We start from the raw sequence: 17,584 nt of genomic DNA on the forward strand, positions 1-17,584 counted from the left end.
CTGTTGATGAATTAGGAGTTTATTACTGTATGAACACTGATACACCTCCAAAACTCAGCAACAGCACCAGAATATACTTCACTGGTGAGTTTGTTTACTTCTTCATAATCACTGTGATTATTTACTTTTCATTATTTGTTATTATATTTACTTCTATTATTACTTTTGTTGTTACTTTGCTTTTTTTGTTTGTTTGTTTGTTTTTGTTTTTTTTGTGTAGATATTAAGATTGTGTTTCAGTAAAGACTGACAGTAACAGACTTTGGTCATTTTCTTGACAGAATCAACTCAGTGTCACAATCATTCGGTCGAGGAGTTTTTTGATCTGAATCAAACACAGTGGAGGATTATTATCATCATATCTGCTCTGATGAATGGACTTCTGATCGTTGTGGTGATCGGTGAGTTATAATTATTTTTATTTTTCGAAAAATGATCAAATTAAATACCAATAATAGTATATATCAATTAAATTAAAAAATAGAAATATAATGCTGTTCTCCATAGTACTCCATTTGGATGTTTTTTTATTTATTTTTTACATTTACCCAATATTATACCTGTAAACAATAATATGCCATTAGTAAACACTGAATCTGCAATTTCTGTTTCATTCTTAGTTTTTGCTGTTGGAAAAACAGAACAGTTGGAAAAACACATTCATAATACTGATCTGCAGACAAAAGTTACATATCAGTCGTAAGAACCAAACCAAATGCACTAATTGTAAGGTAGAATCAATTCCTACATGAGCACATTTTAAAGATCCTTGCCTAAAAAATTATTGACATTTAATATATGGTAAATGATCCTTACATCATTAAGCTTCAATAAATATTGTCAGAACAGTAAGTTTTTTCTTTTATCAGTCACAATTTGTGCGTGTTTGTGCTTAGCAATAAATTAACCTTTTTTATATTCTAGAATGAGACACATTTGTACAGTTTCTGTTATAATGATATTGATTCATTCATGTTGGGTGAGATTTCTGTTATAAACCTGTAAGGAAAAATTATTTCTTACATCATGGTTGGTTAAATATTATCAAAGCAATAACAGAGCAAATATCAGAGCATTACACAACATGTAAAGCAACTTCGCACTTAAAACTTAAGGTCATGTAAATGTTGCATGTTATATTTCATTTTCTTTTATGCATAATTGTACTTAATTTCAAACATTTTATAGATTTTTAGTCTAAAGGTAAGAAACAAAGAAAGACCTTGATTCATGTTCACAGTTGATTAATTGTGACCTGAATTTTTGAATAAAACCCTGTTTATATCAGTCTTGTGTCTAAAATTGTTTGTATTTTCTTATAATCAAAAAATAGTTAAACCAGAAGTAGGTTCACTATACAAATATATATGATTCATTTTCATTTCACTGCATTTTCAATACGCCAACAGATCAAACACCTTCATGTGATATTTGTGACCATGGACCACAAAACCAGTCTTAAGTAGCACGGGTATATTTGTAGCAATAGCCAAAAATACATTGTATGGGTCAAAATGATCGATTTTTCTTTTATGCTAAAAATTATTAGGATATTAAGTAAACATCATGTGCCATGAAGATATTTTGTAAATTTCCTACCGCAAATATATCAAAACTTATTTTTTGATTAATAACATGCATTGCCAAGAACTTTATTTGGACAAATTTAAAGCCCACTTTCTCAATATTTAGATTTTTTGCACCCCTAGATTCCAGATTTTCAAAAAGTTGTAACTCGGCCAAATAATTGTCATATCCTAACAAACCATACATCAACTGAAAGCATATTTATTCAGCTGATGTATAAATCTCAATTTAATGTGTTTCCCAAAAGCATCGTTAACTATGGTCGTAAGTTCCATTGAACTCTTTTGGTAACGACGGAACTTGTGACCATAGTTGCTTTTGGGAAACGCACCCCAGGCTTCCTTCCCTGCACCCCGACCATCACACAGACCATCAAAGTACCGCGAGAGCGATTCAAAAGCAGACGACTCTTTATGGCTTTATGACTCTTTATACTCTTTAGGCCTTATACAATTTATTTTTATTATTTTGTATTAGGCTTACCTAATACAATTTATTTTTTAAATAGAGTTTAATGCATTTAACAATCAAATATGACTAAAAAACTGAGGGTATAAAACACAAAATAAACATGTTTAAATTGATTAATAAAGTGACGATCATGGTGGGGCATTAGGTGTTGAAAAGAGTGTGTACAGTGTGATCAGAGCAAACTTGACTTTGTCTGATTGATGTGGGAGAAGCAGGGGCAATTCTAGGATTTTCATTTTAGGGGGGCTCAGCCCCCAATGAGGATATAATAATAAAATAATAATAATAAATATATAAATAAAATAAAAAATGTTTGACTAATAGGGGTGGTATACCTCACTTACTGCAGTATTCCACTGTACTGTATAGATAGGTACAGGAACATTTGAGTACTAAATAAGCCTACAGGTCTTCGTGATCTCACACAGACACCTGTTTTGCTAAATTTTTCTGTCTGCATTTTTACAACTCTCTTTCCTTAGCTCAAGTATGCCTTCTTTGCCACATGCACTGGAATATGTGTTATATTCAAAGTGAAATTTTCAAATGAAAATGGCAACATGATCATTTTATAAAGCATGCATTTATATGTGCTTCATTTTCGCTCGAGGAAACAGCTGTGGTGTGATGAAGGGTGAACACAGTGAAAGTTCAGGCTAAAGTAGATGGGGGAATCAGTTACTCCTCCACAATATTTTGTAAACTGTATTTAAACTGCACAGATGCAGATATTATAACAATCTATCGATAAACACACCTCTGTTTCTCGCTCTGCGGATTGAAGACAGGCGCTGAAAGACAGGAGGAGCTGATCGAAGTCTGCCGCAATTTTCAAATTAATTTAAAGGGGACTGAGGCGATCACGAATTTGTGTACAGTTTATGGAGCTCATCGCAAAAGGGGGGGCTGAGTAGTCAGTTAAAAATGGCCTGGCGACGCCCATGGGGAGAAGTTTTTTTTTTCCTGTTATTCAGAGCTGCTGTAGAGTTGTGAGGTGAGAAAGGTTTCATTATATTTAGCTGTTTTATTCACAGCAACATCATGAAGATCCTTCAGCTTCAGCTCTGTAAGTTTATTACATGTTATGTGTATGTTTGCATGTGCTTTGCCATTATTTTATGTTGTAGATTCACAGTGGTTTTAAGCTGGTGATCTTAGTCATGATGTTTGCTTATGTATTTTTTTTTTTTTTTTATCTTAATTGTAGATGTATTAATCTGTTGTCAGTATGCAGTGTCAGATCTACTAACTGATTTGGGATCAAATGTGACCATAAACTGTGATCTCGATGAAGATGAAGTTCATTGGATTTTACTGAAAACAGCAGATCCTCCAACACTGATTCTACGATCAATGTCAACCACAACATCACCTTTTTACCCTAATAAAACATTTAGAAATAAATATTCAGTGCAGTTTAAACATCGTCTGGTTATAAATAATGTGACTCTTGATGAATTAGGAACTTATTACTGTATGAACACAGGAACACCTCTAAAACTCAGCAACAGCACCAGAATATACATCACTGGTGAGTTCATTTGTTCATTCAGTGATCAAGAGATTTTGTTAATCACTACTTTTACATTTGTCATTTACTACTTCAATTTTTTAGATACTCATTTCTCATATTATCACAATTTTCAGTTTTACAAAATCACAAACTTTGTATCATCAGTGTAACAACTGTTACTTTAACAGACTGTGGACACTTTTTTTTTTTTTTTTTTTTTTGAATCAACTCAACTAACTGAGTGTCACAATCATACAGTGGTGGAGTTTACTGATCAGAATCAAACACAATATCAGATTATTATAATCATATCTGCCCTGATGAATGGACTTTTAATCATTGTAGTGATCGGTGAGTTAATTTCTGCAAAATATAATTATGATCTTCTCTAGTGTAATTTTTTTTTTTTTTAATTCAGACCATTTTATTGTTATTTTGCCATTTATGTGACTTACATAATATTTTTAAAATTCAAGAAATAATATTACAACCTTTAGTAAATACTGAATCTGACTAGTTTTGTTTTAGGGCTAGTAAAAGTTTTTTTTGTTGGAACAAGAAAGTCTGCAGAAACATCAGCTTCATCTAACACTGATATAAAACAGCATCAGGACTCAAACCAATTACAGGTAAATCATGTGAAAATTTTAAATGTATAAAATGTATTTCTGTAAGCAAGGATTTTTGCTGACCTATTATTCCAACGATAGTATTTAAAAACATTCATTTTGCTTCAGAGACAACTGCACCTTAAATGCTAATTTTGTTTTCCTCATTGTGTTTGTTTTTTGTGTTTTTTTTTTTTTTAGTATGCTGAAGTCGACTTTACCAAGCTGCGTCAAATAAATTGTATCAGCCAGGTCATATATGCTGCCCTAAAGCCGCCAAAATCATAAACGTGTGCTTGCTGCACATATGCCACTTTCTTGATGCTCATGCAAACGTCTAACCACAAACTGTTTGGTAGAAAGACTTAACCTGCAAAACGTTAGCCAGTTTAACATACTAGCATTCAGAAGATCAGAGGTTTTTAAACTGGGTAAAGACTTTTTAAAAATGAATTAATGAAAAACATAATTTGATTGAGTGTGCTGCAGTTTTATTGATGTAACTGCTTCAATCTGCTTTCTAAAGATGGAAAAGTTAAAAAAAGTTTAGAAATTAATCACAATTATTTTAACGCATCAACAGCCATAGTTGTATATTACTCTTCAAATTTATAGTACAGCTAACAGTACTCTAATAATTGACAGAAAAATACACAAATTTCTTATTAATAGAAAGCAAATACTTATTATAGCTAGAATATTTCATATACTGTATATTATAGCTGCCCTGTTAGGGAATTATAATATTTTTGGGTTTGTGGCATCAAAATAAATGAAACCTTTGCTTAAAATTAAATATGTGTTTAAGAATGTTTTTGTTCACTAGTTGATCTACTTTCTTAATTGGAAGACCTAGATCTTTTTTCTGTCATTGGTCTCTGAAAACTATTTCTTGAAACAAATTGAATGATTTTTAAAACTTGTTTGGTTTAGTTTTCAATGCTGTTGGACCCAGAAGAGGTAGCAATATCTGAAAGATGAGAGAGAGAGAGAGAAGAGAGAATTGCTTATATTGTTAAAATGCTTTGATTAATGCCTGTATAAATTAATCTGTATAAAAATGTAAGTCATTGTTGGTGGATAAATAAAAATGTAATGGCTTAATAACTTCATTTTGTATTATTCATTTGTGTTATGTTTTTTCATTGTAAATATTTGGAATGGAAAACATTATTTTATTACTAAACATTAAACTATATATGTAGCTTAATATGCTTACTTAGCTTACTATGACTCCCAATTAGGTTTGCAATAGTTTGAATATATAAATAGTGTATAAATATATAAGTATTTCACGTAAACATGATTTTATTTAAATAAAAACACAAGCAGCATCATTTTAAATAATGTCACGCTGATCTATAAACTCAGAAACATCACTGTCAGATGCATTAAATTGAATTAAAATGATTAATAATAACTTAATATTAAATAAACCATTAAAAATCTTATGACATTGTTTTTTTTTTTTATTTTGTATTTTGTGTGCATGAGGCCAATATGATACACATTGGATACAAAAATACAGGCTACACAGTGCGGTTAAACTCAACTGAAGTGCTAAACCAAAACCGTAAATATGTTCCACTTGTTTGGTCAGTTGTCAGCCAATGACAAACAGGGTCTGTCAACTTTGTGTAGAGTGGAGGTTTAACCTTAGACTGAGTGCAGTTTTTTTCCGGTATCTTTATACATTTATGCATCTCCGTTCTCACAGTTGTCTTAACCTCAAATGGAAACCGAGCAGCGTTGCAGCTTGCTGGCTGACTGTATACTGGGTCTACATATTTACTGTCAGACAATCTGATATTAATATGTGCTGTAACACATTCACTCTTAATACTGAATTATCTATTGCTGTGGATGTACAACAGTTAATAGACTCAAAATGTCAAAGCCATTACACAAGGATTTATAGGGTCTTTCTCAAAGGCTTTGATTAAAAAAAAAATAAATAAATAATAATAATAATAATAATAATATATATATATATATATATATATATATAGTTTTTACATAGTGGTACTATGTAAAAAATAAGTAAATAAATAAAATAAAAAAATATATGTAGTTATATATATATAGTTTTTACATAGTGGTACTTTAAGTGGTGAAAATGTAGGGCTCATGAGGAAAAGCAAAAGAAAAAAAGTCAGAAGTATTCACAAATATAATGATTTTAACTAATATAGAAAATGTGTTTATTGTTTGACCTACATAAAATCAGGTTTTACACATTGATGTATTACATGAAGGTGTTTCTATGATTCATGTGCATTGCATTTACATAGTACGTCATGGTACATTTTTATAAAAATCATAAATTGTGAAGTGTGAGTCTGTCTTTGGAAACATATAGAACTTGTGGTTAAATCCCCTGCTTTCCACCCATCTTAAAAGTACTTGTTTTGGGTCCCTTGAGCTAAACCCCCACAGTACCATGTGTGAAACCAAGTAGCCACGTGTAAGCAGCACTGTGTGCATGTAGAGATGCACCAGATTTACAGCAAATATCAGTGACATCACACTAGTAATTCTAGTATTCACGTTAAACTAGATATGTAGGCACAGTGCTGGATAGTTTAAAGTGGGTGAGTGAGCAGTGAACACACAGAAAAATAAGGAGCCATTTTTGCTGCATCACCTGGAGAGCAGTTTGGGGTTCGGTGCCTTGCTCAAGGGTCTCACTTCAGTCGTGGTATTGAAGCTGGAAGAGAGCGCTGGTCATTCACTGCCCCCATCTTCAGCATCACAAATAACTGTAAATGAATGCTTTAGTAAAATAAGTAAGAATTTTGTACCATCAAAGTTTCACAGCCTATTTTATTAAATTAGGCGTTAAAAATACTGTTAATGAACAGTGCTATATAACAACTGACGAGACCACTGAGCAGGGAAATCACATTGGAAATCTGGTATTCACTATATAATTCTAACAACAACAAAAAATAAAACACTTTTAGCATTTTTGTAAATTATATGAATTTGCAAGATAATACTATTTAAAAAGTTGGCTGATATACAAAGAATGTTTTATTTTTATCTTGTTTGCATCTTTACTATTAAAGAATTTATTTAAAAATGCTTCCAGCATATTTAAAGTGCCCCTATTACGCCATTTTAAAGGTTGCTAATATTGTTTTAATAGACTCCCAAAACAGGTTTACATGTATGCAAGGTCAAAAAACACTTCAGTTTTCTCCAAAAATAGATTTAATTTTACCCCATTTCTAAATGATTCCTAAACGACTCGTGCGAAGCAGTTCGAAGAATCAGTCTCTCTAAACCCCTCCTTTCCGTGAGCCCTCACTGCTGTGATTGGTCAGATGGCGCAGTCCTTTATGATTGGTCTACCGCGTACAGCGTGTCGGAGAACGAAACGCCCATTGCCATAACTGACTGACAGTCCTGGATACTTGTCAATACATAGAAAAGATGGCATCGATTTTACCATAACAATTCCAGTCAGAGTCTGATGATGAAACGGCTGAAGTGGCTGATCGACATGTTAACACGGACTACCATGGAAAGTGCTCGCAATTTGCTTTTATAACCAAACCGGACACACCTCTATGTTGTAAACTTCAACATTGAATAATGCATTAAGGCGGCTGTCACACCGAACGCGGAAAGCGCTGCGCTGGCCGCTGGGTTCAGTGCAGCCCTTCAGAGCACAGCGGCAGAAGTTCATTTGAACAACTCATTTGAACTTTGTCTGCGGCGTGCGCGCTCCACTGTGCGTCTGCTTCGTTCGAGACCGAAACAAGTCGTCCTCGCACGGCGGAAGCAATTAAAACGAATGGGTTTCATAGCACAGCGCTTTCCGCATTCGGTGTGAAAGCCACTTCGTGCGCCATCTTTTATCATTACTCCAACTAATGAGACAGACAGACAGTCAAGCTGCAACAATCACAAATTGTCAGACTACAGTGGATCCACAGATGAACAACAGAACCACACAAGCGTGAATTAGCCGGTTAGCACGACATGTGCAGGGTTGTTACACAACGTAACATACACAACTACGTTTTTTGAACGATCGCTAGAAAATACAAACTTTATAGATTCATCATCTTTTGGAAGTGAATATAAAACAGTTTTACTCACAGCGTAGGATACAGCGTCTTCTGTATAATGTATATGTAAATTTCCATGTGACGTAAACCACATGGAAATGTATGGGCGGGCAAGTTGTTCGCGACGTAGAACGTGGGCGGACATTATGCAAATCTGTTACTTCGTGACGTGTGGCCGTAACAGAAAAAGATTTGAAATCCTGACGACTCGTTCAGGCAAATGTGAGTCGACTCTTTTTTTTGATAGACAATAACTTTATGTATCGTGCACTGTCGGCTTCACAACTTTGCAGATATTTTATGTTCACATACAGCTACATGACACACTGCATGAAAGGACATATTTGAAAACGCATAATAGGGGCACTTTAATAAAAGGTAAAACACTAAAGTGAACTGTACATCTGTAGATGAGTGGTTTCAACCAACCCAACACCAGGTTTCGGTTAGTCCAAAATCACCCCCTATATCCTTAAGGCATTATTTGAGGGATCAGCTATTTGTACTGCTGTCCAAAACCACAGTGGATTTATTAAATACACTCATTCAATCCCATAATGCACCGCAAAAATGGATATACAACTAATAGGTGTGTTCGACTTAACGCAGCGCTGCGCAGCTCGATCAAATTCTGACTTGAAGCAGTGCATGCCGGTTAGAAATTTTGTCCGACTTGAGGCGGTGCCGACGCCTCGTGACTGTCACGTGTTGCATCAAAGTACCGCGATAGCGATTCGAGAGCAGCGACTGACTCAGCCAGCGCAGTTTCTTCAGAGCGGCTGCAGGAGCTCTGATGACCACATGGTTGTTTCACGATTGGCCAGATTCACCACGTGACAACGATCACATGTGTTTTGGGTTTATTCTAACATCCTCCAGTCCGATAATGCTGACAAATCTTTGTTTTTAAAACAATAAAAGTGTTTTTACTGTAGTCGCAATGTTATATTGAGTCAGATTTATAAAAAAACACTGGTAAAAGCGTAAATAACCCCACTTTATTAATATTTTAAACGGTATATGTTTATGTTGATCATTATTCTTGTTCAGATGGCGCTGTATTAAGCAGTATATGAAACGTGTTTCTGTTGCTCGTGAAAATGCGTTTGAAAAATGTCTGTGTATTTGATAAATATTGCATTTAATTCACTTCATCTGTGATAGAGCATGCAAACACCGTGAGTGATTCACTAACGAGAGCAGAAAGTGTCCGACTTGACGCCCGTCCCACCCCGACTGCTCTAGATGACTAAACCCCCTATTGACTGCAGAATTTCAAGTCAGAATTTGATCGATGCCACACGTGACAGTCAGCGCGGCGTTCAAGTCGGACAAAATTTCTAACCGGCATGCACTGCTTCAACACACCTAATAGCTAGAAAATACCCATAATGCACTGTGAGGATCATACCGAATGAATTCCCACGTCTCATCAGAAGATGGCGCCTGTGACTGAATCATCCTAGTCTCAGCCTCAGACGTCACGCCCACGGAACGTTGGCTAAACGTCTGATGCATATGGTACACTTAACTGGAAACACTTCAGGAATGTCGAAGTCGTCATCTGATTGGTTGAATTTTATCGGATTTCCGGGGGATGCGAGTGTCGCGTTTATTTTCGGTCCGCCGGGAAACAAAGCGCAGACATGTGATTGCAGAAGAAAAACTGTCGTGTTCACATGAGTGACAATGAGCATTTATCAAGATCAGCTAAACGTAGGATTCTCAAAAGTATGCGAGGTTCACGGCATAGACTGTGTTATACGTGCACGAACAGATCAATGACTTACTGCTTGTTTTCTTCTCCTTCTTTGATTTTCTATGCTGACTGACTTGTTGCACGCCGGTCTGTTGTTGTGGGGACATTTCCACACCCCGAAACGTGACGCTGAACGAAACGAACTGCGATTGGTTGTTTGACATGTCGGTCAAACGGCCTTATGGGCGGGCCTTGGCCAAAGAAAGCTGCTATGAATTCCAGACCTTCAGCCGTCAGTCTGAAGGTCTGGCTACGCGAGACTACGAGGCGTCGGCGCCGTCTCAAGTCGGACAAAATTTCTAACCGGCATGCACTGCTTCAAGTCAGAATTTGATCGAGCTGCGCAGCGCTGCGTTAAGTTGAACACACCTAATAGCTAGAAAATACCCATAATGCACTGTGAGGATCATACCGAATGAATTCCTGCGTCTCATCAGAAGATGGCGCCTGTGACTGAATCATCCATTCATTTTCCAACCCACTTATCAAATGTGGACACAGTATAATAAGCAAATTAAATGTAGTTTAAATTGATTATTAAACTATTTTATTAAGGTTTATATATGCTAGTTTAGAGCTGGAGATGTCAGCTTGCTAACTACAAACCATGCAAAAGCGCCAGTTTTAGTGTATGAATTCAATCACTTGTTTTCATTCACTCCTATAACTGCACTGTATTTTGGGACTATTGTAATGAAATGTAAATGAGGATACAGGGAGTGACTATAATGAGCTGCAGAGTTATATAAGTTGGTTATGAAAACGTGCAAAATGTGCAGTGCTGGGTGGACATCAGGAACCACTGCAGTTGATCTCTGCTGCCCTCAAGAGGCTGTGAATTGTAGGTTTCCCACCCAATTCACCAACGTACAACCACGTAGACTTGATGTAGGAAGTTCTGTTCCTCCTATCTTTGCTTCAGAGCTGCAGTGACTTTATCTTAACACTTGTTTGGAAATAAAGCATAAATTCATACTGAAGGGTTTAAATCACGACAGCATGAATGTAATTCGCCTTCAGCTCTGTGAGTTTATACATGTTATGAATATATTTATATAAGTGTTTTAATGTGATAATCTTGAATATGACGCATGTTCATCTTTTCTTTATATCTTACAGGTGTATTAATCTGTTGTCAGTATGCAGTGTCAGATCTAGTAACTGATTTGGGATCAAATGTGATCATAAACTGTGATCTTGATGAAAATGAGGTTTATTGGATTTTACTGAAAACAGCAGATTCTCCAACACTGATTCTACGATCAATGTCAACTGACAAACCACCTTTTTACTTCAATAAAACATTCAGAAAGAAATTTTCAGTGCAGTTTAAACATCGTCTGGTTATAAATAATGTGACTGCTGATGAATTAGGAGTTTATTACTGTATGAACACAGAAACACCTCCAAAACTCAGCAACAGCACCAGAATATACATCAATGGTGAGTTCATTTACTCTGACTATTTTCATTGTTTTTTTTTAGACACTAAAAACATAACTAGGCGTCTAATTCTAATTGCTTCAGTTCACAAAGAAATCATTATGGATCAGTATTGCAGTCATTGTGTGTTATAGTGGAGTGGCCTTATAGTAACACTGTGGACACTTTTGTTACAGAATCAACTGAACTAATTAAGTGTCATAATCATACAGTGGTGGAGTTTATTGAGCGGAATAGTACCGTGGTAAATTGTATTGATCAGAATCAGACACAATGGCAGATTTTTGTGATCATATTAAGTCTGATGAATGGGATCTTGGTCACTGTTGTGATTGGTGAGTTATTGTTCTTACAGAAAAATAAAATCAGTAAATGAAATATAGTTTAAAAATATCAATGCTCTTCTCAACAGACAGATAATGTTGTCAAAAATGTGTATTTTCCATTATGTATGTATGCATGTATGTATGTATATATGTATTTATTTATCTATTTATATTGCCTATTATTTGGCATCTCTACAATTTGAGAATCATATATCAATTAGTAACTGTTAAACTTATTGTCTCGTTTTTAGTTTTTGCCATGGGAAGAAAACAACGGCAGGAAAAACACTTTTATAATACTGATCTACAGTGGACACAAGTTGTATATAAATTAGACCCAAACCGATTAGCATCACAATAAGGTTAATGTGAAAACATCTTAAACCATGAGTTCTGTAATTATTTTGTGTACTTAACCATATGTCAAAGATACATTTCTTAGACTGGGGCTTTTTGTCATTCTCTACAATAAAAAGGTTTATACTTATAACTTAGAAAGTCAATTTACAATGTATTAAATGTTAAATATATATTAAACATCATCAAATTCATTTGTACATTGTTTGTCAGTTATCAAGTGAAACCTGCTTCATTTAAAATGTGTTTCTAACAATAAATTGACCGTCCATCCATGGTGAATGTTTACTGTAAATGATTATTAATGATTTTTATCTATTTTATATAAAATCGCTAAATTTTTTTAGTAGTTATTGTTACGATTTGAATCATGCTACATACTGTATATTACAAATGACAATTGTTTTGTACATACTTTTTAATAAAAATAAATAAATAAATAAATAAATACAACTTACAAGCTGCAGTGTGGTTAAACTCATCTAAAGTGCTAAACCAAAACCAGAAATATGTTCCACAGGTTAATTACTAGAGTCCCTCACCTTTTTTCTAGAGTAGGGGTTTAACCACGTGCCAAAACATTCAGACGTTTATGTAGGCCTATCTCAGTTCTCAAAGGTGTCTTAACCTCAAATAGAAGCAGCATTGCAGTTTACCTATGCCTGCTGTGGTTTAGACACTCTATGGGATAAAGCCTCTTGTTTGTATATCTACGCATTTAGTATCAGATCATTCAACAACTATGCTGTAAAAAAGGAAGACACTTTAACACTTAAGGTTTACATTGCTGTGAATTTTGGATGACTCCAATTCCCAAAGTGGTTTCATGCGGATCTAACGGAATAAAGATTTTGCATAGCAGTGTTACTAGAATATGTGACTCTGGACCACAAACCCAGTCATAAGGGTCAATTTTTCTAAATTGAGATTTATACATCATACGAAAGCTGAATAAATATGCTTTCCACTGATGTATGGTTTGTCAGGATAAGACCGTAAGACAATATTTGGCTGAGACACAACTATTTGAAAATCTGGAATCTAAGGGTGCAAAAAAAATCAAAATATTGAGAAAATCACCTTTAAAGTTGTCCAAATGAAGTTCTTAGCAATGCATATTACTAATCATAAATTAAGTTTTGATACATTTACGGTAGAACATTTACAAAATACCTTCATGGAACATGATACTTAATATCCTAATGATTTTTGGCATACAAGAAAAATCTATCATTTTGACCCATACAATGTATTTTTGTCTATTGTGACAAATACAGTACTGTGCAAAAGTCTTAGGCTACTAGTATTTTCATCAGCTAAAAAATGGTTTAAAGTCAGTTAAAGTCGGTCTTTTGCTGTAGTGTGTCAGTAGGAAATATCAATTACATTTCCAAACATTCATTTTGCCATTAATCATAATAATCCAGTGAGAGTTTTGTTTGCACAAGGAGTCTGACACCAGCGAGTGCTCTGCACAGAGATCTGATCTCATCATCATCCAGTCTGTCTGGAATGACATGAAGAAACAGAACAAACTCAGACAGACTAAATCCAGAAGAACTGTGACAAAGTCTCCAGGATGCTTCAAGAAACCTACCTGCAAAGCTGCCGCACTGTTAAAAGTTTTAGGCATTTGTGTAAAAATGCTGTAAAATGAGGATGCTGTCATAAATAGATTTTCTTTATCAATTACCTTCTATTAACTAAATGAAATCAACATTTGGTGCAACCATTCTTTGCGTTCATCTCTGTGTGGAGCACTGGCTGTTGTCAGACTCCTTGTGCAAAAACAAAATCTCACTAGATTATTACAATTAATGGCAAACAGAATGTTTGGAAATGTAAACCGATATTTTTATTTTTAATTCTGACTTTAAACCATTTTTTAGCTGGTGAAAATACTAGTGGCCTAAGACTTTTGCACAGTACTGTATACCCGTGCTACTTAAGACTGGTTTTGTGGTCCAGGGTCACAAACATGATTCTAGAGCTTAAACCTTAAGGAATAAGCTACAAAAACAATAATTGTGATAATTGTTCCACTACTAGCTCACTTGGTAAGCAGACAGCGAATGACAAATGTAATCTCTCACCTTTGTCTATAGTGGAGGTTTAACCTTAAACCTCATGCCAGTACATTCAGACCTGTAGGCCTATCTCAATTCTCAAAGTTTCCTTAACCGCAAAAGGAAACAGCAACATTATAGTACGTCTATGTCTGCTGTGGTTTAGACACACTAACAGAGCCATATGTCACAGTAGTTTCAGGACAGTAGCGCCAGACCAGTAGTCTCAGACCAGAAGTTAGGGTTAATATAGATTACAGCTTTATTAGACTGCATCCAAAATCATATGAAAAACAGTATGTGGCAAAAGTAGTATTTCCGAGTTCACAGTCATAAAAAAGCAGGCAAAATTGACCTTGACCTACTACTTCCAGTGAGATTCTGAGGTGCACATCTGACGGACAATTTACTATCCCTTGAGGCCACAGGGGAGCAGTGATAAACGGCAGTGACGTGATGCAACTGATGCTAGAAGGCCATGTTTATTTTAACATACTTTAAAATAGAATTTATTCCTGTAATGAAAAGCTGAATTTTTATCAGCTGTTACTCCAGTCTTAAGTGTCACATGATCCTTCAGAAATCATTCTAATATGCAGATTTATTATTAGAATGATCAGTGTTGGATAATATCAACAGTTGTGCTGCCAAATATTTTTTGGAACCTTTTGGAATTCTTTCATGAATAACAAGTTTAAAAAGTACAGTGTTTATTCAAAATATAAATATTTTATAACAATGTAAATTATTTATTATTAACTTTTAATAAACTTTTAATTATTAACTTAATACATCCTTGGTGAATAAAAGTATTAATTTCTTAAAAAAAAAAAAAAAAAAAAAAGAAACAATAAAAATGTACTGACCCCAAACTTTTGAACGGTATATATATATATATACATAATAAATATACAACAAATATTTTGCCAATAAACGTTTTCAAATAAAATAATGATGTTTTTTAAACATTAAACATTTACTTAAAAATAATCAAATTTTTGAGTTTCACAATGAACACCTCCCAACCATGCGTGGGACGGCCCTGATCCCAAAATACATATAGTTCAAAACAATGTGCAATGTGTAGATGAAACATTCAGACATTCAGAAAAACACCCCTCCAAACACAGCTCTCATAGAACACGAGACACATAAACGAGCCAAAATGCTTTACATTTCTTTAAATAATAATTTCTGCCCTGGTGAAAACGGCATGTGCTGGTAAAAGGACCAGCGAAGGACCAGCTTAAACCAGCATCAAAACATACCTACCACCATATGCCGTTTTTTCACCAGGGTGAACATTAAACATTGATTGTCAGTCTTTATTAGGGTGACCACCTGGCAATAGGACTGTTGCGGAACATAGATGTGATTTTGCGGGACAATCATCCACGTATGAGAATGATACATTTTTACTGTTATGCTGTATAAATGCTGATTGCATCCGTGGTCACATGCGCTGATGTGTGTTTCTGAGCGCGCACATGCAAGCGAGAGAAAGCGCATCTTTTTATGAGTAAAGCGAATCCAACTGCGAGAGAAGAGATTTTTGATGCGCCCCGCATTAGAATAATGCGCTCTAGACATTTGTCATTAAAATAACGCCGTAAAAACCGCCTCAGATGAACTATTAAAATAAGAAAGTCGCGTCTAAAAAAGCTGCATTGATTTAATTTTTAATTGGTTAAAATAAATGGCGAATATCGTGTTTTTCGGTGTGTGCTCGACCATTTCCATCGGTGGCTCTAGATCACTTGATGAGGTCTGCAAATCCTTTGCGCAGAAACTATGCCACAACAAGAATAAAGAAAAAGCTTTCTTAAAAAGGCAAAAGAACGCATGGATGTTTTCTTAATACGATAATTAAAAACCAGTCGACTGATGAAAATACGGGACATTTTCTCAATATGCACTGTAAACCCAAACAGTATAACTAACTTACAATGGAAAGTACCTGGTACTCAAAATGTGCCAAAAAGTTTAGCTAACTACTATTTTTCAGTTTATACAACATCTATCAGAGATTTAAATTAACAGTAATTTTTTTTTTTAGTTTTTACAACTACACTAAAGTTAAGAGTTTAGGGAACTTGAAAAATAGATTCAACCATAATCAAATATTTTAATGTCAAACATACGCCCTCTAGTGGCGTTTTTTTACGAAAAAGTGACGTCATCGCTGAACGTGCACTCAGGCGTGTTTCAAACAGATGCACAGAAGTTCGCGCTCTCAGGGCGAATTATTTGGATGGCTACAAACATATGCAAGTATTCAGCTGTTTCAAATAATGTTGCTGTCTGTTTGGTATCGGCTACACTCACACCTTCCACCCACGTTAGGTTTTCCAGTTAATGTGTACAGTTTTTCAGAATATTTAGAATAGACCTACCAGTTAAAAGTGTACAAACATATCTAAATTTCTCTAACATTAGGATATTAAATGATGCAGCGCACATGAACATGTTTAATCAAATTAAGTCGTGTGTTTTTTCTATACGTGTAGTCATCTGCAGGTTATCTGGTGAAAGTGCGTGTTCTATCTTTTTTCTTTGTGTTATGGATAGTTTTCTTCGACGTTTTGATGCATAAAAGTAACTTAGTCTGAACTTAACAGGCCTGTCCAGCAATTTCAGTTCCCAAGGTGAGACACGAACATTTTTGTAACATAATCCTTACACGAACAGATTTTGTTTAATGAAAATTGCCCCGTTGACGCTAAATGTTTACGTAAATCTGAAGGTCACTGCCAGTTGAAATTCTTTTTTTTTTTTAAAAAGTGCTAGATAAGGTTGTCTTTTGTTTGGATGCATACCTTTTGGGAATATTAAATGATGCAGCGCACATGCAGTCTGCATTTTAGGCCTTTCTGTTTTTTTATATACCCAAAGTACGCTGCAGGTTATTTGATAAATACTTGTTAAATCTGTTTTCTTTGTGCTACGGGTAGTTTTCTTCGACGATTCGGTGCATAAAAGTCGTCTGAACCTAATAGGCCTGTCGAGTCCACGTTGTTCCCGCATATCCAGGACCTAAGGTGAGACAAGAATGTTCTTGTAAATATAATCTTATTAGACTAACATTAAAAAAGTTGCCTCACTGATGTAAGTTTTGTCAATTTGAAGTTAAATGTGATTTTCATTTGAATTAGCCCTATATGTTTTAGGATTGTCACTGCCTGTTAAAATTCAACATTTTTTAAAAAGTGCCAAATAAGGTTGTCTTTTGTTTTGAAAGATTGTTACAAAAAAAAAAAGATTAAATGATGCAGTGCATATGCAGTCTTACAGTTTGGCCTTTCTGATAATGTGTGTATTTTTGTACAGGTGGAGTCAGCTGCAGATCGTTTGATGAAAAATTGTTGTCTTTGTGTTATC

At 34.8% G+C, this 17,584-nt stretch overlaps 1 long non-coding RNA gene across 1 annotated transcript; it reads left to right on the top strand.

Moving 5' to 3' along the window:
- The first annotated feature begins 3,801 nt into the window (after positions 1–3,801).
- LOC127161671 (uncharacterized) lies at positions 3,802–5,136 on the top strand. The gene is made up of 3 exons (XR_007827136.1): positions 3,802–3,922; positions 4,100–4,200; positions 4,381–5,136. It is a non-coding gene; the product is annotated as an uncharacterized LOC127161671 (long non-coding RNA).
- Positions 5,137–17,584: the final 12,448 nt, after the last annotated feature.

Source organism: Labeo rohita, unplaced genomic scaffold (assembly GCF_022985175.1).
Source record: "Labeo rohita strain BAU-BD-2019 unplaced genomic scaffold, IGBB_LRoh.1.0 scaffold_71, whole genome shotgun sequence".
Classification (NCBI taxonomy): domain Eukaryota; kingdom Metazoa; phylum Chordata; class Actinopteri; order Cypriniformes; family Cyprinidae; genus Labeo; species Labeo rohita.